The 23,891-nt window shown below is 43.2% G+C and overlaps 1 non-coding gene across 1 annotated transcript; it reads right to left on the bottom strand.

The window, feature by feature from the left end:
• Positions 1–885: 885 nt before the first annotated feature.
• On the bottom strand, positions 886–959 carry TRNAI-AAU (transfer RNA isoleucine (anticodon AAU)). Its single transcript has one exon. It is a non-coding gene; the product is annotated as a tRNA-Ile (tRNA).
• Between the last annotated feature and the right edge of the window lie 22,932 nt (positions 960–23,891).

Raw genomic sequence — 23,891 nt, 5'->3', positions numbered from 1 at the left:
TGAACCCTCACCCTCAAAGCTACAAACACAACAATTTAACCAACTAAGCGATCAACTAGGGGAAGAATCAATATGATCTCTTTCAAAAGCTTAAAATATGTCAAAATAGTATCATCTCAGAAAGTCTTTTTTGCAAAATAATACAAGATATTATTGAATTCTTATTTTCCCCATTCCTAAAATCACCCACGCACCTCACTGAATTTCCTTTAAAAACTCTCCATCCTGGCCTGGCACGGTGGCTCATGCCTGTGATCTCAGTACTTTGGGAGGCCAAGGCAGGAGGATGACCTGAGGTCAGGAGTTCAAGACCAGCCTGGTCAACATGGCGAAACCCCGTCTCTACTAAGATACAAAAATTAACCGGGCATGGTGGCACACTCCTGTAATCCCAGCTACTTGGGAGGCTGAGGCAGGAGAATTGCTTGAACCTGGGAGGTGGAGGTTGCAGTGAGCCAAGATTGTGCCACTGCACTCCAGTCTGGGCGTCAGAGCAAGAATCTGTCTCAAAAACAAACAAAACAAACAAAAAAAACCCTCTTCATCCTAACTGGTATCTTATTTCTTCAAAAGAACAGAAAACATACAAATCTAATGCTTGTCTAGCTATTGCAACCACATTTACAAATGTATAGGCAGAACTCCGGAGTTGGATGTAAGACCATAGTATACAAGCTAGGTGGGGTCGATTTAAAAAAAAAAAAAAAAAAAAAAAAAAAGTGAAGTAAAGAAAAAAATTCCTGTCTAGTTAGTGCAACTACATTTATAAATGGATAGGCGAGGCTCTGGAGTTTGATGTAAAACCGAACTTTACAAGGGACATGTGGTCGGTTTAAAGTAAAAACGAAAAAGGAAGGGAGGGGAAAAAAAGAAAAAACAACTAAGTGGCCCGTACGGGGATCGAACCCGCGACCTTGGCGTTATTAGCACCACGCTCTAACCAGCTGAGCTAACCGGCCGCCTTGACGTGATGATTTCTTCTTATGTTTACTTAAATCATATCCGATCCATGTCCTCTGATTTTTTTTTTTCTTTGTAACAGAAATGTTACTTTCCCTTTTATTAATAAAATATATTTTTTTAAGAAAAGGAGAACTCCTCCCTGTAGGCACAGGTAAACCATTCTTTTTCAGGGAAAACAATCTCAAACCACTGATTCTGACTGGAGAAAACTCAGATTCAACGACCCCAAGCAGGGCTTCCTTCCCCTCACCAGGTGAAGGACTCAGAACAAACCAAAAAGCAACTCCAAGCTTGCGATCGCTGCCAGTTCCTCACGGAACCGACTGCAGAGCCGCCGCAGGTTCGGAGGACTCGGAGGGTGCTGATTCCTCTCTGCTCCTTGAGACCGTTCCAGCCAGGTGGGCTCCTCGGCCTCGGAACCTAGGAAAGTGCACTCTCGCCTCCTGGCCTCGCTGTGGTTCCGCAGTCACCAGGACCCGAAATTCACAGCTGTGCTTCCTAAGCTTGAAGCTCCACAAACGATAAAATCAGACTTGGCCCTGCAGTCCCGGGCGCCGGGCACTTGGTGAGTGGCGGGCTGGGATCGGCGTAAATGAAAAGACCAGCGGGACGGCTCTTTTATTCAAGAGTCTCTGACTCCTTACGTCCCGGGAAGATCAAGGACCCCAAATCTAAGACAAGGGAAGTCACCATTATCTACACCCATGATAAACGCCGGTATCTGGGAGGAACTGAGCCCAGGGCTGGGTCAGGCAACTCAGCGTGTTTTCACAACTAAGTTCCTTTTCAATGACTCAACTTTCTGGTCATAAACTGTAAAAGTTGTACATCAATCCTACCCCCTCCCCCCCACACCTTCTTCTTTTTTTTTTCGCAAATCCAGTTTTTACCGTATTTGCAAAAGTTTAAGTCTTAGCCAGTCGAGATCAGCTTAGATTGTGTGGTCCAACCCCAGCCAATAGGGGAAGGACACAGAAACGGGAACTGCGTTAGGATTAAAAACTCCTTCCCTCCTTTGTTTGGTGTTCTCTTGCAATTGTAACAGGCAAGGAGCACCCTTCCGCAGAAGTAAAGGTGCCTTGCTGAGGAATCTTCCTTCTAAGTGCGAGTTTCTTATGGCTACACCGAGCACTTGTTTCCAGCAGATCTTAGGGACTCGTCCGGGATCCCATTCTCCTTCAAGAGGGGCTAGCGATTATCTTTCATGGGAAGACTGTCCCACTGCCTCGTTGTGGTGGCCCCGGGAGCGGAGGATCGAGTCCCACCCGAAGTGACGAATAAATCCAGACTCTTAGCAACGCGGGCAGTAGGGAGGATCCTTAAGAATTCTGTGAGACCAGTCTGGCCAATATGGTGAAACCCCATCTTTACTGAAAATACAAAAATTAGCCGGGCGTGGTGGTACGCGCCGGTAGTCCCAGCTACTTGAGAGGCTGAGGCAGGAAAATCACTTGAACCCGGGAGGCAGAGGTTGCAGTGAGCCGAGATCATGCCACTGGACTCCAATCTAGGCAACAGAGCGAGACTCCGTCTCAAAATAAATAAATAAATAAATAAATAAATAAATAAATAAAATAAAATCAAAAGGATTCCATGGCAACCACAGGTAACACTGTGCACAGACCAAGGTAAGAAAAGTCACTATTGGGGCGGCAAAGTATTCCTTGGTGGTCGGGGTCTCTGGAGGTTGAAAGTGTGTGAGTGAGACGCACCACTGGGCGAGTGTGGAGTCCAGACTTGGTTCTGTGGTCACCTCATACGGCTTAGAGCGGTTTTCCAATCAGGGGATTCTACCTACCTGCCAAGAGGACCTAAAATTCCCACAAGGGAAGCAGCCAATAAGGACGAAGTGAGTGCTCAGGTGAGTGCAAGAAACCCCCAGTGGGAAACGGGGAGGTTGAGCCTCTAAGACACTGGAGTGCAAGAGATCTCTACCCTAATATTATAGATTAAGCCTCACCAACCTCCAGGATGGGAAATACCCCAAGTAAGACAGAGACTCTAAAAGGCCAAGCAGACAATAAAATTCCCCTGACAGTCCCCTAGGCATTATGTTAAAATACTGGAAGGATAATGAAAGGACCAAACACGAGAAAAGACAGAAAATGATAAAGTACTGCTGTTTTATTTGGACTAAGGAACCCATCCTCAGACCTTCAGTCTTTTGGCCAAAGTTTGGGTCGGGCGAGGACTGGACATGCCAACTCCTGAGCCAGTATGTCAATGATAAAAGCCCAGTTTCTCAAGAGGAGATAGATTATGCTCTATGTTGGAGACAGGACCTGTCCTTCTCTACCCTCTAAAGGATGAAAAAGCAAAGCCAAACTCAAAACCCTCCAAAGACGACCTAGCTAAGTCATATTCTATATCCAAAGATACATGGGATCCTCTAGGCCACCTTGCCCCACCTACCCCTCCCCCCAAAACTCAACATCAGCCCTTCCTCCAGCTACCCCTCTGCCCCAAGCTGAAAACTCGGTCCCTCCCCCATATAACCCTTCCCCATGGGCCTTGACACCCCACACCCTGGCTGGACAGCCACTTGAACATGCCCCTCCCTTAGGAAAGCTCCAAGGGGAAATAAAACAATGCCAAAGGGATATTCAAAACTTTCCTTTTCTCTCTTCTTCAAAGAAGTCTGCTCCAACCTTTTTTCCCTTAAGGGAAGTACCACTAGGAGGAGTGAATATTGGCTTCGTAAATGCCCCCTTATCTGGTTCAGAGGTTAAAAATCTAAAAAGGGAATTCAAACCACTGTTAGATGACCCTTTTGGAGTCTCTGATCAAATTGACCAATTTCTGGGGTCACAACTGTATACCTGGGCTGAATTTAATGTCTATTCTAGGTATTCTCATCTCAGGAGAGGAAAGAACCATGATCCGCAAGGCCGCTATGATAGTCTGGGAGTGCAAGCACCCCCCTGGTCAGAATGTCCTTGCAGCAGAGCATAAATTCCTGGCCCAGAACCCTCAATGGGATAACAACAGTTCAGCTCACAGGGGAAACATGAGAGATCTCAGGGATATGATAATTAAGGGGATTCAGGAATCAGTTCTTCGAACCCAAAATATTTCTTGACCATTTAATGTACAGCAAGAGAAAGATGAAGGGCCCATGGGATTCTTAAACAGACTTAAGGAACAGATAAGAAAATATGCAGGTTTGGACATAGAGGACCCACTAGGACAAAGGATGTTAAAGCTCCACTTTGTCACCAATAGTTGGCCAGACACTATAAAGAAATTACAAAAGACAGAAAATTGGAAAGACCGTCCCATAGAGCAACTTTTAAGAGAGGTCCAAAAGGTATATGTACAGAGGGATGAGGAAAGGCAGAAGCAAAAGGCAAAAATTATACTGTCCACCCTACAACAGGGAACTTTTCAACAGGCATCCCAGGAAAATAGAACTTGTAAACCTTCTGAGTACTAGGCTGCCAGACCCTATAAAGGAAGCAAAGGGATGAAACTTGAGAATCAGGGAACCAGGAGGGAGAGAAGGAAAAACAGATGTTTCAGGTGTGGAAAGCCAGGACATTTTAAGAGGGAATGTCCTGAATGGGAGAGGGAAAAGAAAGTCCTTTCACTCATGACATTTGAAGAACAGTGGGCTCAGGGGCTCTACATCTTCCATCTTGAGTCCCACCAAGAGCCCTTGATAAATTTAACAGTGGGACCCAAATTGGAAATAGTCAGTTTTCTAGTCAATTAGGGAGCAGCTGGCTCCTGCCTGTTTTCTCCCATCAGGTTTATCCTGTTCAGCAGAATACCTTCTGTCTCAGGAGTTAAAGGGGAAGGATTCAGAGCAAATATTCTAGAGGAAACCAAAGTCAAATATAAGAATAAGTTGGTTGCTACTAAGTTCTTGTTAATTCCTGAAGCAGGAACTAATTTATTAGGAAGGGACTTAACGTTAAAGTTAAGCATAGGCCTATATGTTAATCAAGGAAAACACCTTACTTCCTTAAACCTACTCACCACTTCAGAAGAAAGCCGGATCCATCCCAACATATGGTCGAAGGAAGGGAATCGAGGAAAGCTATGGGTTCCTCCAATTCATGTCAAATTAAAAACTCCTGGGGAAGTAGTGAAAAGAAAACAATACCCTATTCCCTTGGAAGCCAGGATAGGTTTAAAACCTGTAATTGAAAGCTTTGTCCACTATGGGCTCCTTGAACCCTGTATGCCCCCTTATAACACTCCAATATTGCCTGTAAGGAAGTGAGATGGGTCATACCAGCTAGTGCAAGACCTCCGGGCTATTTACCAAATAGTTCAGACCACCCACCCTGTTGTTCCCAATCCTTACACCATTTTCAGTAGAATCCCGCACAACCACCAATGGTTCACGGTGATAGATTTAAAAGATGCCTTTTGGGCTCGCCCTTTAGCAGAGGACAGCTGGGACATATTTGCCTTTGAGTGGGAGGACCCTCACTCTGGTCGAAAACAGCAGTACCGATGGACAGTCTTGCCCCAAGGCTTCCCCAAATCAATATGATCAAATTTTAGAGCAAGTCCTAGAAAACTTCTCCCTGCCTTCATCCATATGCCTACTCAAATACGTAGATGTCCTGCTCATTTCAGGAGATAACAAGGATAAAGTAACAGCAATTTCAGTTAACTTCCTAAATTTCCTAAGGGGACAAGGATTATGGGTCTCAAAGAATAAACTCCAATTCATAGAACCTGAGGTAAAATATCTAGGACACCTAATCAGTAAAGGTGAACGAAAGATAGGACCCGAATGAATTGAAGGTATCGTATCTTTGCCTTTATCTGAAACAAAGCAGGAACTTGGGAAATTCTTAGGATTGGTTGGATATTGTCATCTGTGGATTGACTCTTATGCCTTAAAAACAAAGTCCCTATATCAAAAACTCACTCAAGAAGGACCAGACCCCCTCCTTTGGACCCCATCAGAGATCCAACAAGTAAAAGAATTAAAACACCTACTTGTAACTGCCCCTGTTCTAACCTTGCCCTCCTTAGAACAGCCATTCCACCTTTTTGTTAATGTAAGCAAAGGAGTGGCCTTAGGGGTACTCACCCAAAAACACGGAGGCCACCGGCAGCCCGCAGTCTTTCTGTCAAAAATCTTTGACCCGGGGATGGCCCGCATGTGTCTAATTCATAGCAGCAACTGCCTTGCTAACAGAAGAAAGCAGGAAAATTACCTTTGGGGAAAACCTCATCATAAATGCCCCTCATCAAGTCAGAACCATTCCTTTTTTTTTTTTTTTTTTTTTTTTTTTTTGAGACGGAGTCCGGCTCTGTCGCCAGGCTGGAGTGCAGTGGCTGGATCTCAGCTCACTGCAAGCTCCGCCTCCCGGGTTCACGCCATTCTCCTGCCTCAGCCTCCCGAGTAGCTGGGACTACAGGAGGCCGCCACGTCGCCCGGCTAGTTTTTTGTATTTTTTTTTAAGTAGAGGCGGGTTTTCACCGTGTTAGCCAGGGTGGTCTCGATCTCCTGACCTCGTGATCCACCCGTCTCGGCCTCCCAAAGTGCTGGGATTACAGGCTTGAGCCACTGCGCCCGGCCGAGTCAGAACCATTCTTAATCAGAAGTCAGGGAGATGGCTTACTGACTCAAGGATTTTGAAATATGAAGCTATCTTATTAGAGGGAGATAACCTAACACTAACCACTGACAATTCACTCAACCCCGCTGCTTTCCTAACAGGAAATCCAAACCAGGAGGAACATGAGCATAATTGCTTAGATCCAATCAGTTTTCAAACTACAGTCAGACCACATCCAGGTGCAAAACCCCCTTCCAAACAGGGTGTTACCTCTTTATAGACATCTCCCGGGTCATTGAAGGAAAAAGGCCCAACGGGTACTCCGTAGTTGATAGGGAAACCCTCACAGTGGCAGAGTCAGAAAGACTGCCAAATAAGTAGTCTGCCCAAACGTGTGAACTCTTTGCATTAAACCAAGCCTTAAAATCCCTGCAGAATCAGGAAGGAACTATTTACACTTACTCCAAGTATTCCTTAGGAGTAGTCCATACCTTTAGAAAAGATCTGGACTGAACAAGGCCTCATCAATAGTAAGGGCCAAGATTTGGTCCACAAAGAATTAATTATGCAAGTACTAGAAAATCTTCAGCTGCTGGAAGAGATTGCAGTTGTCCATGTCCCAGGACACCAAAATAACCCATCTTTTGAAAGCTGGGGAAATAACCTCACAGATTAAGTAGCTAAGCAAGCTGCCTCTTCCCAAGAGGCACCCATTTTCCATCTAACCCCTTGTCTTCCCCCTCCAGTTGTGATCTCCATCTTCTCCCCGACAGACCAAGAGAAACTTAAGAAAATAGGAGCTAAGGAAAGCCCAGAGGGGAAGTGGGTGTGAAAAGATGGAAGGGAAATGCTGTCTAAACCCCTCATGAGGGAAGTACTGTCACAGCTTCACCAAGGAACTCAATGGGATCCTCAAGCTATGTGCAATGCAGTCCTTAGAGTCTATGGATGTGTAGGGACATATACCCTCACTAGGCAAGTGGCGAATGGTTGCAAGTGGTGGATGGTGCAGAAAAACTAATAAGCAAACCCTAAAGAGGCAACCTCCTGGGGGAAGAAACCCAGGGATGAGGCCGTTCCAAAGCATCCAAGCTGACTACACGGAAATGCTCCCAATAGGCTATCTTAAGTATTTACTAGTAATAGTTGACTATCTCACCCACTGTTCCCAAGCACAACAACCAGTAATGCAGTCAAAGCCCTGTTGGAACATATCATACCCAGGTTTGGACTAATAAAGAACACTGATCTGGACAATGAAACCCACTTCACTGCACACATCATTAAAGGACTAACCCGAGTACTAGGAATAAAATGGGAATATCATACTCCCTGGCACTCGCCCTCATCAGGGAGGGTTGAAAGAATGAATCAAACTCTAAAAAAATCACCTAACCAAATTAATCTTGGAAACTCAGTTACCATGGACAAAATGCCTTTCCATTGCCTTACTAAGAATCTGAACTGCCCCTTGAAAAGATGTTGGCCTATCCCCTTATGAAATGGTCTATAGGCTGCCTTATCTAAATTCCACTACTGACTACATTTGAAACAAAAGATCAGTTTCTCCATTTGAAACAAAAGATCAGTTTCTCAAAAACTATATATTTGGTCTGTCTTCCACCCTTTCCTCCCTCAGGACTCAAGGCCTCCTAGCATAAATTCCACCCCTCGAATTCCCAGTTCACCATCACCAGCCTTATCAAAAGTTGGAAAGAGGGAAAGCTCGAACCAACCTGGGAGGGACCTTATCTAGTACTCCTAATGACTGAAACAGCAATCTGAATGGCCGAAAAGGGATGGACCCACCACACTCGAGTAAAAAAGACCCCACCCCTTGCAAAGGGGTCGTTCAACTGTCCCCAAACTAACATTCAAAAGGGTTTAATCTGTCTTTTTCTTCTTCCCTTAGCTACCCAAGGACGTCTTATCATCAATGTAACCCAATTACCCTCCCCCAAAACGATTACATTTGATGCCTGTCTTGTCATGCCCAGCAGGGATCTCCAAAGTAAAAGACAGCTAGCCTCTTCTGAAAAGTACCTTTGTCCCTCCAAGATAGACTGTACTGCCTACAAAACTGACACTTGCACGAACGGGCATGAACCTGGCATTGGTGGCTTTGCTATACTTGGGGAGATGTTATATGGACTAGCAAGTGTCAGGGCTGGACCTCCTCAGAGGGTTGCACCACCCTAAAACCCTACCTCCACTTCACCAAAGGAACCACCCCCTCTAATTGCCAATCTCACCATTGCAACCCAGTACTTATCTCTATTAAGACCCCTACCTCCACCAACCCTACACCCACTTTAGAGCGCTTTTACGGCCTAGGAGCAGATGTCATTGGAAAGGACCCTATAGGCTTCTTTGAAATGTGCTTTGCTCCTCCTTCTCCATCTTCCACCGTTACCCCCTCCCACACATTCGAACCATTTCTCCCTTCATGCCGAATGACAAAACCAAAGTAGCTATAGTAGACATCAAGGACTTGAAGCAAACCCTAGCCATAGAAACCAGGTATCAAGATATGAATGCCTGGCTGGAATGGATTAAATATTCCATTTGCATTCTAAATAAAAGTGATTGTTACACTTGTGCAACGGGCAGGCCATGAAACCCAAATTGTTCCCTTCCCACTCGGATGGGCCAACCAACCAGGAATGGATTGTATGGTAGGTCTCTTCCAGCACCCCACAGCCTGGGGAAACAAGTCATGCACCATCTTTCACTACTTTTCCCAAAGGTAAAGAGCCCTATGGAACAGCCCCCAAGGGCCCTTCAATCTCCAGCTCTCGATGCCAATTTTACCTTGTGTCTCTCACGGCAAGGGAAACATTTGACATTCCTTGGAAACCTGACGGGATGCAGTGGGCCTAAACTTTTTCAAGAACTAACCACTCAGTCAGCCCCAGTCTATCCCTGAGCAGATGTGTAGGACCTAGTCTATCCCTGAGCAGTATTGTGGGGGACCAACATTGGGTACACTGCCAAGCAACTGGAGCAGCACTTGTGCTCTGATCCAATTAGCCATTCCTTTCACCTTGGCATTTCATCAACCAGACAGGAAGCAAGTAACCCGAAGAAAAAGAGAAGCCCCTTTTTATTCTTTGACCTGCACGTTACATAGAGAGTATCGGGGTCCCACAGGGGGTACCAAATGAATTCAAAGCTTAAAACCAAATAGCCACCAGATTTGAGCCTATCTTATTCTGGTGGTCCACTATTAACAAAAATGTAAAGTGGATAAATTATATATACTGCAATCAACAGCAATTTGTCAATTATACCAGAGATGACGTAAAAGAAATAGCTGAACAGTTAGGCCCTAAAAGCCAGATGGCCTGGGAAACTAGAATAGCCCTTGACATGATATTACCTGAAAAGGGCAGAGTCCGTGTCATGATCGGGGTCCAGTGTTGTACTTTTATTCCTAATAATACAGCCCCCAGCGGGACAATCACAGAAGCCTTGCAAGGCCTTACCACCCTAGCAAGTGAATTAGCAGAAAACTCTGGAATAGATGACCCCTTTATGGGCCTGATGGAAAGGTGGTTTGGAAAATGGAAGGGACTCATGACCTCAATCTTTACCTTCCTCGCAATTGTTACAGATGTTCTCATCCTTGTGGACTGCTGTATCATACCTTGTATTCATGGGTTAACCCAAAGGCTCATAGAAGCAGCTCTCACAAAAACCTCCCCCACCTCTCCCCCTCTGTACTCAGTTAAGCTCTTGCTCCTAGATAATCAAGAAGAACAAAAAAATCCTGCTGAAGAAATTCGAAGAGGAAGAACTGTAAAACGGAAGAGGGGAAATGGTTGGGACAAACAAGTTCCTCTTCAAAGACTCAACTTTCTGGTCATAAGTTGCAAAAGTTGTAAATCAGTTCTACCCACTGCCGCCCCCCCCACACACACCCCCCATACCCCTGCCCCCCCGCACCTCTTCTTTTCATAAATTGCGGGTTTACCCTATTTGGAAAAGTTTAAGTTTTAGCCAATCAGGATCAGCTTTGATTGTGCAGTCCAACCCCAGCCAATAGGGGAAGGACACAGAAACAGGAACTGCATTAGCATTACAAACTCCTTCCCTCCCTTGTTCAGTGTGCTCTTGTGATTGTAACAGGCACAAGCAGCACCCTTCTACAGAAGTAAAGGTGCCTTGCTAAGGAATTTTCTGTCTAAGCGTGGGTTTCTTTGGGCTACAATGAGCACTTGTTTCCAACGATAGGGAGGAGGTGGTAAATATCTGACCTTGCAAGGGTTCTCCTCAGGCAAGGGCCTGATCCACCCGCCCACAGTGGTAAACCCAGAGAGGGGCCAGTAGAGCCCCTGAGTCACCCCGTGCCTGCTGTCTTGTGGACCCTACAACTCTCCCATTTCTTTTCTACTTTTCTACTCCCTTGATTCATCTGAAGTTATTGACTCATTTACTCTCCCTCTCTTTCTGTTTATATACACCTATGCGTCTCAGACTTGAAGGATATTTTTGTTTTGTTTTTGAGAAAGGAGAGCTATATCTTTCAATGAGCCAGGTCAACTATTTACTTATTTTTGTTATGTAACTTGTAAATTTTGTTTTTAATTTAAGGATAGGCACAAGATTGACTGGGCGCAGTGGCTTACGCCTGTAATCCCAGCACTTTGGGAGTCTGCGGCAGGCAGATCACGAGGTCAGGAGATTGAGACCATCCTGGCCAACATTGTGAAACCCTGTCTCTACTAAAATACAAAAAAAATTAGCCAAGCGTGGTGGCACGCGCTCATAGTCCCAGCTACTCAAGAGGCTGAGGCAGGAGAACGGTGTGAACCTGAGAAGCCGAGGTTGCAGTGAACTGAGATCGCACCACTGCATTCCAGCCTGGGCAACAGAGCAAGACTCCATCTCAAACAAACAAACGAAAACAAAAACAAAAAGACAGGCACAAGATCATGTTTCTTATCTTTAGCACACTTCATTAACTTTGTTTCTGCATCTACCATGTGAAATAGTAGTTGTCTTTATTTGCTTTGTTGACTAGTAGAAATCTGATGGAAGGTGAGTGGTAAAACCAAAATTATTATTTTTTTACTACAGTACTTCTCAGTAGTATCTTCTCTTCTCTTTGTGCTTTACTGCCCCTCCTCCAGCTTTCTAAACCCTGAGAGATCGAGCTCTGCTTACCCACCAGAGTGTCAGCTGTTTGGGTTGCTGGACAATCTCTTGAAGGTCTGTTGGGAAAAAACTTATGGGGTACCTGCATAAACTGGCAATAAAAATATGGGACAATAAGTTATGGAAAGTCACAAGAGGCCTCTGAAGAGGAAAGCCTTCCTATCACCATTAAGTTCCCATGCTCTGAGCACAACCTGCTCTCTTATCTATAAACACTGTGTTGAAGGAGAAAGACACTCCTCTGAAGCACTGGAATGTAGACAGACGTGCAGGCTCCTAGTTAAGCCTGCTCCCACTAGCTACTCTCTGATAAGTTAAAGATATGCTGTTTGAGCACAAAGGAGATTCATTTAAACCGTTATTGCTATAGGTTACGCTTATAACACACTGCCTCCCTTTCGCCATTTCACCCTAAATGTCTGCTTTTTAGATCTAAGTGATTGTACTCAATAAATAAGTGTAGAGACCAGAGCCTGGTGCCTTTTGCGGCCTCCATTTTGCAGTTGGTCCCCTGGCCCCCACTCTTTACCTGTCTCTTCTCATTCCTTTGTCACCACCAGACTTTAGGTACCCTACGGGTGGTATTAAGGCAGGTCCCCAACATTCTGGTGCCCAACATGGGGCTCGAAAGCGTCTGGTGAAGGAATGCTCCAGCACGTGAAACAGAGGGCTAATGGACAAAGGACTCCCGAGGACAAAAAAGTTTTTAAGCTCTGCAGGTAAGCAGGGCACTTGGAGAAAGCCAGGGACACAATGGGGAAAACTGAAAGTAAGTACACCATGTATATGAGCTTGCTAGGGCAGCTCTTGAAGCATGGTGGGGTAAAAGTTGGTACAAAAAATCTTATGAATTTATTTCATGTTGTGGAACAATTTTGCCCTTGGTTCCCTAAACAGGGAACTTTGAAATTAAAAGACTGGGAAAGAGTTGGAAAGGACTTTTAAAATGCACATAGAGAAGGAAAGGAAATTCCTTTGCCTGTTTGGTCAGTTTGGTCATTGGTACGTGCAGTACTGGAGACTTTTCAGAAAAATTATGAGGCTGAGTCAGAGAAAGAGAGAGAGGAGTTTGATTATCAGGATTCTGAAACGCCTCTACCAAGTACTAGCCAAAAGGAGTGTCCAGAAGTAATTTATGGCAATCCCCACGGTCTTCCTAAACCTATTCAGCAATTCATTCAGCCCACGGTTCCTCTAGAGGAATGTTCGGAATGGCCACCTCCTCCTCAGCTGAGTGAGCACTGGGAGAGGGAGCCCGAGACTCGGCTCGCCATGCCCATTATTGCCCGACTCACAGTTCATTATGGAGAGGGGGCAATTCAGGTTCACCCTGCAGTTCATTACGATGAAGGAGCAATTTCCCTTAAAATGGATGACCCAGCACCCTGTCTGGGTCGAACAGTGGCCTCTCCCTAAGGAAAAGTTGGGGGTGCTTTATGAAATAGTTAAAAAACTACTAGAAAAAGGATGTATTTCACCCACTTTCTCTCTTTAGAATTCCCCAGTATTTGTAATAAGAAAAAGTCTGGTAGATGGCACATGCTGACCGACTTGCGAGTGGTCAATGCTGTAATTCAACCAATGAGAGCCTTACATCCCCCACTATGGGCTCCCATCCCCCACTATGGTCCCTAAAGACTCACCGCTCATTATTACAGATTTAAAAGACTGCTTTTTTACAATTCCTTTAGCAGAGGCAGATTTCGAAAAATTTGCCTTTACCATCCCTGCCATTAATAACAAAGAACCAACCTGCAGCCAGGTATCATTAGAAGTTTCTACTCCAGGGTATGTTAAACAGTCCCACAATTTGTCAAACTTTTGTAGGCAGAACTATCCAGTTCTGGAATTGAGAGATCAATTTCCAGATGTGTACAGCAAAAAAAATACAGACCAACTTATTCGATGTTATTCATCTTTACAAAAGGCAATTACAAACACTGAATTGCTTATAGCACCTGACAAAATTCAAACAACCACTCCTTTTCAGTATTTGGGGATGCAAGTAAAGGATAGAGCCATTAAGCCTCAAAAGGTTCAAATTAAAACAGATTATTTAAAAACCTTAAATGATTTTCAAAAATTGTTAGGAGATATTAATTGTATTCGGCCCACCTTAGGAATTCCTACTTATGCTATGTCTAATCTCTTCTCAATATTCAGGGGAGATTCCAACTTACACAGTAAAAGAGAACTAACACCCAAGGCCATAAAGAGTTAAAAATAATTGAAGAAAAAAATTCAACAAGCCCAGGTCAGTAGGATTGACTCAGACTTGCCTTTACAATTCATTGTGTTCCCTACTTCACATTCCCCAATGGGGGTTATTGTTCAAAATAATGATTTAGTTAAATGGTCTTTTTTGCCACATAATACCATAAAAACACTTAGAGTATATTTAGATCAGATGGTAATTCTAATTGGAGAGGCTTGTATACACATTGTTAAACTTTGTGGCACTGAACCCAATAAGATTATAGTTCCATTAAATAAAAATCAGGTTAAACAGGCATTTATTAACTCAGTTACATGGCAAGTTAATTTAACAGAATTTGTTGGACGTATTGATAATCATTATCCTAAAAATAAAATTTTCCAGTTCTTAAAATTAACTGCATGGGTTCTTCCAAAAATTACTTGTGATGCTCCCTTGGAAGGAGCCGTGACTGTTTTACTGTTGGGTCTAGTAAGCACAAAAAAGGGACAGTCTGGTGGAGACCACATAATCCAATCACTAGATCTGAACTTACTAACATTCAAAAAGCTAAGGTTATTCTGTTTATTTATTAAAGAACTTTTACAGCCTTAAGTTCGCTCTGGAGCCCACTGTGTGTGCTCTTTTTCTTCAACTTCAGCAATTGCTAGACGAAGGTATACCTCCTATTTTCATTACACACATTCGAGCCCACAGCTCTCTGCCTGGCCCATTGGCTTATGGCAATAATCAAGCAGACCTTCAGGTTATGACATCACTGCTTGACCAAGCCACCCAATCACATCAATTTTTCCACCAAAACTGAAAAACTTATCTAAATAATTTCAACTTACACAGAGGCTGGCTAAGCAAATTATCCTACAATGCCCAGAGTACCAGCTCACAGGCATATCTCCTCCTTCAATAGGTGTTAACCCTAGAGGATTAGAACCTAATCCATTGTGGCAAACAGGTGTTAAACACATCCCTAAATTTTGGAAACTAAGATACGTACATATAGCCATTGTTACCAACACTCATCTAATTATTACACGTTAAAAAAAAGAAAAAAGTAAAGAAAAAAGACTAAAAGAGACAAAGATCAAAACAAGATGCAAAAAAAAAGACTATGAAAAAAATTAAGTAGAAAAAAGAAAAAAAAATTGGCTGGGTGCGGTGGCTCATGCCTGTAATCACAGCACTTTGGGAGGCTGAGGCGGGCGGATCGTGAGGTCAGAAAATCAAGACCATCCTGGCCAACATGGTGAAACCCCATCTCTACCAAAAACACAAAAAATTAGCCAGGCACGGTGGTGGGCGCCTGTAGTCCCAGCAACTCAGGAGGCTGAGGCAGGAGAATGGCGTGAACTCAGGAGGCAGAGGTTGCAGTGAGCCAATATAGTGCCACTGCACTCCAGACTGGGTGACAGAGTGAGACTCCGTCTCAAAAAAAAAAAAAAAAAAAAAAATTAAGAAAGTTATAAAAATGTACCTTTAGTTAAAAGAAAAAAAAGTTATAAAACACAAAATTTAAGATGTTAAAAATTGTCTGTGAAAATCATGAAAAATGTTGTTAAAAAATTTATACAAAAAAGGTTGTATAATTTTTGTTTCAAAGGTCTAAGCAGGCCGGGCGCAGTGGCTCATGCCTGTAATCCCAGCACTTTGGGAGGCCGAGGCAGGCAGATCACGAGGTCAGGAGATCGAGACTATCCTGGCTAACACGGTGAAACCCCATCTCTACTAAAAATAAAAAATATATATTAGCCGGGTGTGGTGGTGGTCGCCTGTAGTCCCAGCTACTCGGGAGGCTGAGGCAGGAGAATGGCATGAACCCAGGAGGTGGAGCTTGCAGTGAGCCAAGATTATGCCACTGCACCTCCAACCTGGGTAACAGAGCAAGATTCCATCTCAAAAAAATAATAATAATAAAATAAAAATAAAGGTCTAAGCAAATTTTAAACTGATAATTGTAAAAAATTCTGTGTGTAAACACATTTGCTAAAGTTAAAAAGGTATCATCCAGTTTTTCTATAAACTAAACATTAAAATAAAACACAAGTCTTTCTTTTTTTTTTTTTGAGACGGAGTCACGCTCCCTTGCCCAGGCTGGAGTGCAGTGGCGCGGTCTTGGCTCACTGTGAGCTCCGCCTCCCGGGTTCACACCATTCTCCTGCCTCAGTCTCCCGAGTAGCTGGGACTACAGGTGCCTGCCACCATGCCCGGCTAATTTTTTTTGTATTTTTAGTACAGACGGGGTTTCACCATGTTAGCCAGGATGGTCTCAATCTCCTGACCTCGTGATCCACCCACCTTGGCCTCTCAAAGTGCTGGGATTACCAGTATGAGCCACTGCGCCCGGCCCACAAGTTTTTCTTAAAACACTAACCTGCTCTTTAAAGACTGTAAAAAGTCTGTTAGCACAAGCACCACCCCTAAAACTTCCACTACCAGCTTAAAAACTATGTCTTCATCAAAGGATAAAAAGAGGAAAAAAAATTCGAGCCAGCTTAAAAAAGACCCTACAGAAACTGCAGCCTCAACAATGTGGCTTCTGCAAACAACACAGGCCCCAGACATTAAGCTGAAAAAATGGAAGACTAAGCCAAATAATTTATTCATTTTTAATCTTCTCATTTTGCCTACTACCTATACCTGCTACACTCTATTAAGCTCATACCTTAAATCTGCCTTTCTTCTGCCCTGTTACTTTAACAAACACCCCCTTCTCAGATTCTAATAACATAACTGCTTGGCTAAAATAAATTAACATACCCCCAATGGGGTTCCTCATTAATAACATATAGTAAATTAAGATGCCAAGTAACTCTACAGGTCACTTTTTGACTGGAAAAAAATGTTGCTAATTATACTCATGTTTGTTTTCTGTTATTTACTAATTCTAGGATGCAAAGCTCAAATAAGAGCAGTGACCTCCTCACCTGACAAACTTGTGGCTACAACAGACCAAAATTATACCTATTGGGCATATGTCACATTTCCGCCTTTAATTAGGCCTGTCACTCGGTTGGAACCCCCAGTTGAGGTTTATGTTAATGATAGTGTTTGGATGTCTAAGCCTACAGATACTCATAGGCCCTCTCACACAAAAGAGAAAAAAATGTTAATAAATGTGTCCATAGGTTATCAATTCCCCCCTCTTTGCATAGGGCTGGCTATTGGTTGCCTAAAAGGCTACCGACAACATTGGCTAGTTAAAATTCCACGTCATAATCAAAGACCAGTATCTTATTATTTATTTTCTGGCTAGAGCCTGGATCATTCACAGAGTTTGGTTCAATTGAAACAGTTTAAGCCCAAAAAAAAAGAGGTGTCAACAACTTCAACAATGGTCAAAAGATTTAGAAATATTAATTTTTTTTTTTTTTGAGACAGAGTCTCGCTCTGTCTCCCAGGCTGGAGTGCAGTGGCACGATCTCGGCTCACTGCAAGCTCCGCCTCACGGGTTTACGCCATTCTCCTGCCTCAACCTCCCGAGTAGCTGGGACTACAGGCGCCTGCTACCTCGCCCGGCTAGGGGTTTTTTTTGTATTTTTTAGTAGAGACGGGATTTCACCGTGTTAGCCAGGATAGTCTCAATCTCCTGCCTCGTGATCCGCCCGTCTCAGCCTCCCAAAGTGCTGGGATTACAGGCTTAAGCCACCGTGCCCGGCCAGAAATATTGATTTTAAAGAATTTGCATCACTAATCACACTGAGCTACTGCAAAATAATTCCTATGGAATCGTCATTAATTGGCCCCCTAAGGGGACATTTACAGTTAATTGTACCAATCAAATTAATAGATGCAAAACAAAACTAAAACAAATTTTATACTATCAAAGAAATGACACTACTTACACTAAAAATCGTGCTCATTTTCCCATAATTTGGACCAATTTTAGTATGGCCGGCCCACATTCAAAAATGATTAATCCAATAATAGGCCCTAAACATCCCAAATTATAAAAGTTAATAATGGCCCAATCTCATATTCCGGTTTAAAAAGAAAAATATTATCTTGATAGAGAAGGTGAGAGACTTCAATTTGTGTATCAGTTTTCTTCCAACCGAATGGTGCCCATTCAGAGTTGTGTCAAGCCTCCTTTTACATTGATGATCGAAAATATTAATATTCAACCTAATTCTCTAACTATTACTTGTCAAAACTGTCGCATTTCACCTGTATTGATTCCACATTTGGTGTGAAGACATCTGTGTTGCTGATGAGGGCTAGAGAAGAAGTTTGGATACATATCTGTGTCAATAGATGTTAGGAAGCCTCTCCTTCCATTCATATCGTCACAAGAATGTTAAGAGGAGTGTTTACCAAAACAAAAAGATTTATTTTTACCCTTATAGCAGTAATTATGGGCCCTATTGCAGTCACAGCTACTGCTGCGGCTGCTGAAATTGCTTTACACTCCTTTGTTCAAACTACAAAATATGTAAATAATTGACAAAAAAATTCCTCAAAATTGTGGAATTCTCAGACCCGGATAGACCAACGAGTAACAAATCACATAAATGATCTTAGACAGACTGTTATTTAGATAGAAGATCATACAATGAGCTTAGAGCATTGATTACAAATACAATGTGATTAAAATGCTTCTAATTTCTACATAACTCCCTGTTCATATAATACTACTAAACATCATTTAAAAAAATGTTAGACGCCATCTAGAAAAAAAGAAATAAAAATTTAACATTAGATTGTAGATCCAGCCCTACAGGGCCTGTGGGTGTTTTCTTCGTGTGCGGAGATGAGAGATCATAGAAAAATAGACACGAGACAAAGAGATAGAAGAAAAGACAGCTGGGCCCAGGAGACCACTACCACCAATGTGTGGAGTCCAGTAGTGGCCCTGAACACACTGAGAGAGAAATTCTCATTGGGTGCCAGATGTAGGGTCCAGCTCTACAGAGCCTGTGGGTTTTGTCTTTGTGTGTGGAGACAAGAGATACTAGAAAAATGAAGACACAAGATAAAGAGATAGAAGAAAAGACATTTGGGCCCAGGGAACCACCTACCACCAATGCATGGAGTCCGTTAGTGGCCCCGAATGCCTGGACGAACTGCTATTTATTGTATACAAGGCAAGGGGGCAGGGTAAGGAGTGTGAGTCATCTCAAATGATTGATAAAGTCAAGCAAGTCATGTGTTCATGTGACAGGGGGCCTTTCCCTTTGTGGTAGCCAAAGCAGAGAGGGAGGACAGCATATGCCAGCATTTCTTCTTTGCACTTATCAGAGAGATGAAAGACTTTAATACTTTCACTAATTCTGCTACTGCTGTCTTCTAAGAACTTAAAAGGAGGAGCCAGGTGTACAGGCAGAACATAAAAGTGGACAAGGAGTGTGACCTTTGAAGCACAGCACCCCAGGGAGATGTTTAAGCCTCGGATGACTGCAGGCAGGCCTGGCTAATGTCAGGCCTCCAACAAGAGCTGGTGGAGCAGAGTGTTCTCTAACTCCCCCAGGGAAAGAGAGACTCCGTTTCCTGGTCTGCTAAGTGATGGATGCCTTCCCAGGCACTGGCGCTACCACTAGACCAAGGAATCCCCAAGTGGCCCTTATCCGCGTGTGATAGAGGGCTCACACTCTTGTCTTCCAGTCACTTCTCACAATGTCCCTTCAGCTCCTAACTCTGTATGACCTGGTTTTTCTTTGGTAATAATAATAATACAAAGATTAACACTAAAAACTAATGATTGATAATATCTGTATATAATCATCTCTGTATTATATTTCTAATATAACTTTGTCTTGTCTTATCCTAACTATTTTCTTTATTATATTGGAACAGGTTGTGCCTTCAATCTCTTTTCTCAGCACCTGGGTGGCTTTCTGCCCACATTAGATATAGGCAAATTAAAAGAACAGGTTTTTAAAGCATCTCAGGCTCATTTAACTCTCCTGCCTGGGACTGACATTCTTACTGAAGCTACTGATGGACTTTCAAACATAAACCCTCTTAAATGGATTAAGAACATTAGAGGATCAACTATTGCAAATTTTGCTTTAATGTGTATCTGTTTATACTGTTTACTTTTAGTCTACAAATACAGAAGACGCCTCTGGAGAGAGACCAGACACTATGAACAAGCCTTAACAACAATGGTGGCGGTTTAAAAAAAAAAGTGCGGCATGTTGGGAAAAGGGCTTGTGGGGTGCCTGCATAAACTGGCAATAAAAATATGGGACAATAAGTTGTGGAAAGCCACAAGAGACCTCTGAAGAGGAAAGCCTTCCTATCACCATTATGTTCCCATGCTCTGAGCGCAACATGCTCTCTTACCCATAAACACTGTGTTGAAGGAGAAAGACACTCCTTTGAAGCATTGGAATGTAGGCAGACGTGCAGGCTCCTAATTAAGCCTGCTCCCACTAGCTACTCTCCGATAAGTTAAAGATATGCTGTTTGAACACAAAGGAGATTCATTTAAATCACGATTGGTATAGATTATGCCTATAACACACTGACTCCCTTTCACCATTTCACCCTAAACATCTGCTTCTTAGATCTAAGTGATTGTATTCAATAAATAGTGTGGAGACGAGAGCTTGGTAACTTTTGCAGCCTCCATTTTGCAATTGGCCCCCTGGCCCCCACTCTTTATACACTCTTAACCTGTCTCTTCTCATTCCTTCCTCGCCACCAGACTTCAAGTACCCTATGGGTGGTGATGAGGCTGGTCCCCATCAAAGATCTCTCTCCACTTAGAAAGCTTTGGAGGGGTTTCTCTCAGCTCTCCAGTCCTGGCACTTGGCAGCAGAAATACAAAGTGCCCTAGATTGACTTCTGTTAGTTTTATGGTCATGCTCCCCAACTTCAAAAGACTTTGCACTTGGGGATGCCTCAGTGGATATTCCTCTCTACTTTCCAGCCTGCCCCTTCACCTTCTTTTGGGATACTCTCCTCTAGCAGAGACAACTGGCAATGGTTTTTTGGCTACTTGGAATTCTGTTCTTGGGTCAAGTAGGCCCACAGGCAAATCTTAAACATCTTTTTGAGTTTTGATGGCTTTTTCCTCATTTAGTATTCAAGGGTTTCTCTTCCTCTGCTTGTCTGCCCATCTGCCAGGAACAAGGGCAGCTAGAAACCTCTTTTCTCATATGAAGACCTCTTTCTAGGTGGAATTTGATTAGATTTCCTTGTACCAATTCCCTGGTGGGTTCAGAAAATCTACTATTTTGTAACTTATGCTCTTGCTTTAGTTATTAAATTGAGAGAAACAGACTCTTGCAATTTTCTACAACTTAACTAGGAATGAAATTCAGTGGGGTGTATTTTTAAATATATTTCCAGATTTCTGTGCCAAAATGCCTTTTGTCATGTATTGAAACTATTTTCTTTAAGATATATAGCAACTGCCTCGCCACTCTCACTTAAAAAACTAATGGTTTGAGGGTCCACTTCATGCCAGATGCTTTGCATGTTGTTTTAGGTAAACTTTAAATCACACTTCATTGATCCAAGAGATATTAAAATAGCCGTTATTGTTCTTATATTTAAGTTATGCAAAGTCACAAATAATGTCAACATGATGACACAAAAACATCAAGAAGTAAAATGGCCAACTGCCTACAGCTGCGTTCCTAAGCTTTACTTAGACTTCTAGATGAACCTGCTAGGCACATGCAGAGTGACAGGATGTCACATAAGTGTTTGGATACATTTCAGAAAGTTACCTTTAATAGTATCCATTGACTACACTGATGTTTACTGAGAACCTGACATAATCCAGTCTAGTCTTTTTTTTTTCTTTTTTTTCTTTTTTTCTTTTTTTTTTGGAGACGGAGTCTTGCTCTATCGCCCAGGTTGGAGTGTAGTGGCACAATATTGGCTCACTGCAACCTCCGCCTCCCAGGTTCAAGCAATTCTCCTGCCTTAGCCTCCCAAGTACCCAGGCTACTGTCCAGCTAATGGGAAGGCACCCATTACTTAGCAGACTGGGAAAGGGAGTCTCTCTTTCCCTGGGGGAGTTAGAGAACACTCTGCTCCACCAGCTCTTGTTGGAAGCCTGACATTAGCCAGGCCTGCCTGCAGTCATCTGGAGGCTTAAACATCTCCCTGGGGTGCTGTGCTTCAAAGGTCACACTCCTTGTCCACTCCCACCATGCCCAGCTAATTTTTTGTATTTTTGTAGAGACAGAGTTTCACCGTGTTGTCCAGGCTGTTCTCGAACTCCTGAACTCAGGCAATCCGCCTGCCTCAGCCTCCCAAAGTGCTAGGATTACAGGCATGAGCCACCACACCTGGCTGATCCAGTTCATGGCGGAGGCCTCTATAACAAAATACAGATTAAACAAGAGGAGAGCATACAAGTGTATTTAAGATAAGTTTTGTGTGATATGAGAGACTAGAAATGAAGACCCAAAGAAACAGGGAAACATTTGTAGTTTTATGATAGGTTGACAAAAAGAAGATAGTTATGCAGAAGTGTAATTGTACAAAGAGGGTATGATGTAATGATAATAAACTGGGGGAACTTAGCAAGGCTTACTTGTTCAGGTTCTTCTGTGTGTCCCTGTGTCTTCAGAGAAAAACATGTTCCTTTCCTTCAGTTATAGGAAGGACACCTTTGGAATGAAGATTTCATGACCTGCTTTAGGGGAGAAGGGCTAGGGAAAGGTGAGAGTGAACTACTTGCTTCTGTGGTTTTGTCAAATGTCAAGATGTCATATCTCGGGGTAGCACGTTCTGAACCCCATCATCTGAATTATCTTATTTAGTTATTTACTTGGTGGTTGCAAGAAAGCTTCCAAAAACAGGAACTCTGTTTTATTCATAACTATAGATCCAGAGCTTTTCGCCACAAATTCCTATGTAGTGTTTGCATTTCTGACCATTTGCTTGAATGACCTCTACTATTGTTTATTCCAAAACCACTCCTTTGGCTTCTGTGACATCAGTTGTCCTGACTTTCTTTCTATTCCTCTGATACTTGTCATAGTCTTCTTCATAGGACCCTCTTCTCAAAAAACTGCAGGTTCAAAACTCTTTTTTCTTTTCTTTTTGAGACAGCATCTTGCTCTGTCACCTAGGCTAAAGAGTGTAGTGGCTCGATCTCGGCTCATTGCAACCTCTGTCCCTCAGGTTCAAGCGATTCTCCTGCCTCAGCGTTCCTGTGTAGGTAGGATTACAGGCACGCGCTACGACGCTCGGCTGATTTTTTTGTATTTTTAGTAGAGACAGGGTTTCACCATGTTGGTCAGGCTGGTCTCGAACTCCTGGCCTCAGGTGATCCACCCATCTGGGCCTCCCAACGTGCTGGGATTACAGGCGTGAGCCAAGGTGCCTGGCTGAAACTCCTTTTAAACCACTTAGATTGGAATGCTGCTGTTGAAATTGCATTGGGTGATATTTACTATCTCTTGAAGAGCTACTTTTAAAAAATAATAACAGTTGTATTAATCAGGATTCTCCAGAGAAACAGAACCAATAGGAGGTGTGTATGTACAGAAAGATATTTATTTTAAGGGATAGGTTCACACAGTTGTGGAGGTTGACAAAGATTATTTGTTTGGTCAAACTTTAGTCAGGCTCCTGAACTGTCTTCTGGGCCCATCTGTGCTATTCCTCGTAAAACCAGTTTTAGCAAGAATCCTGATAAATCAGTTTAGGAAGAATCCCCTACCCTTGATATCTGCTCCCACTCGATATCTGATCAGGTTCCTCATCCTCCACCATCCCCCAGGTAAGGTCTGATGGCCCTGGCCTGTCTTCAGCAAGAATCCTGCTAGGTCTGTTTAGCCAGAATCCCCTTATCCCTGATGCTTCCTCTTAGTAATTTTCCATCCACTGACCACCCACCACCCTGATCCTTGGCTATAAATTCCCACTTGTCCATGTAGTATTCAGAGTTGAGCCCAATCTCTTCTCTACTGCAAGACTCCTTTATGGACCCTATTACCTACCATGATGGTCCTGAATAAAGTCTCTCTTACCATGATTTAGTAAGTGTCGTTAAGCGAAGAGCCTCAGATCGCAGCCCGCTGCCACCTGCGTTCTGAGCTAAGAGGAAGCATCAGGGATAAGGGGGATTCCGG

The sequence above is a fragment of the Macaca mulatta genome, chromosome 4 (genome assembly GCF_049350105.2).
Source record: "Macaca mulatta isolate MMU2019108-1 chromosome 4, T2T-MMU8v2.0, whole genome shotgun sequence".
Classification (NCBI taxonomy): Eukaryota; Metazoa; Chordata; class Mammalia; order Primates; family Cercopithecidae; genus Macaca; species Macaca mulatta.
Note: the sequence above shows the minus strand (reverse complement) of the source record. Positions and strands in the feature narration are given on the sequence as shown.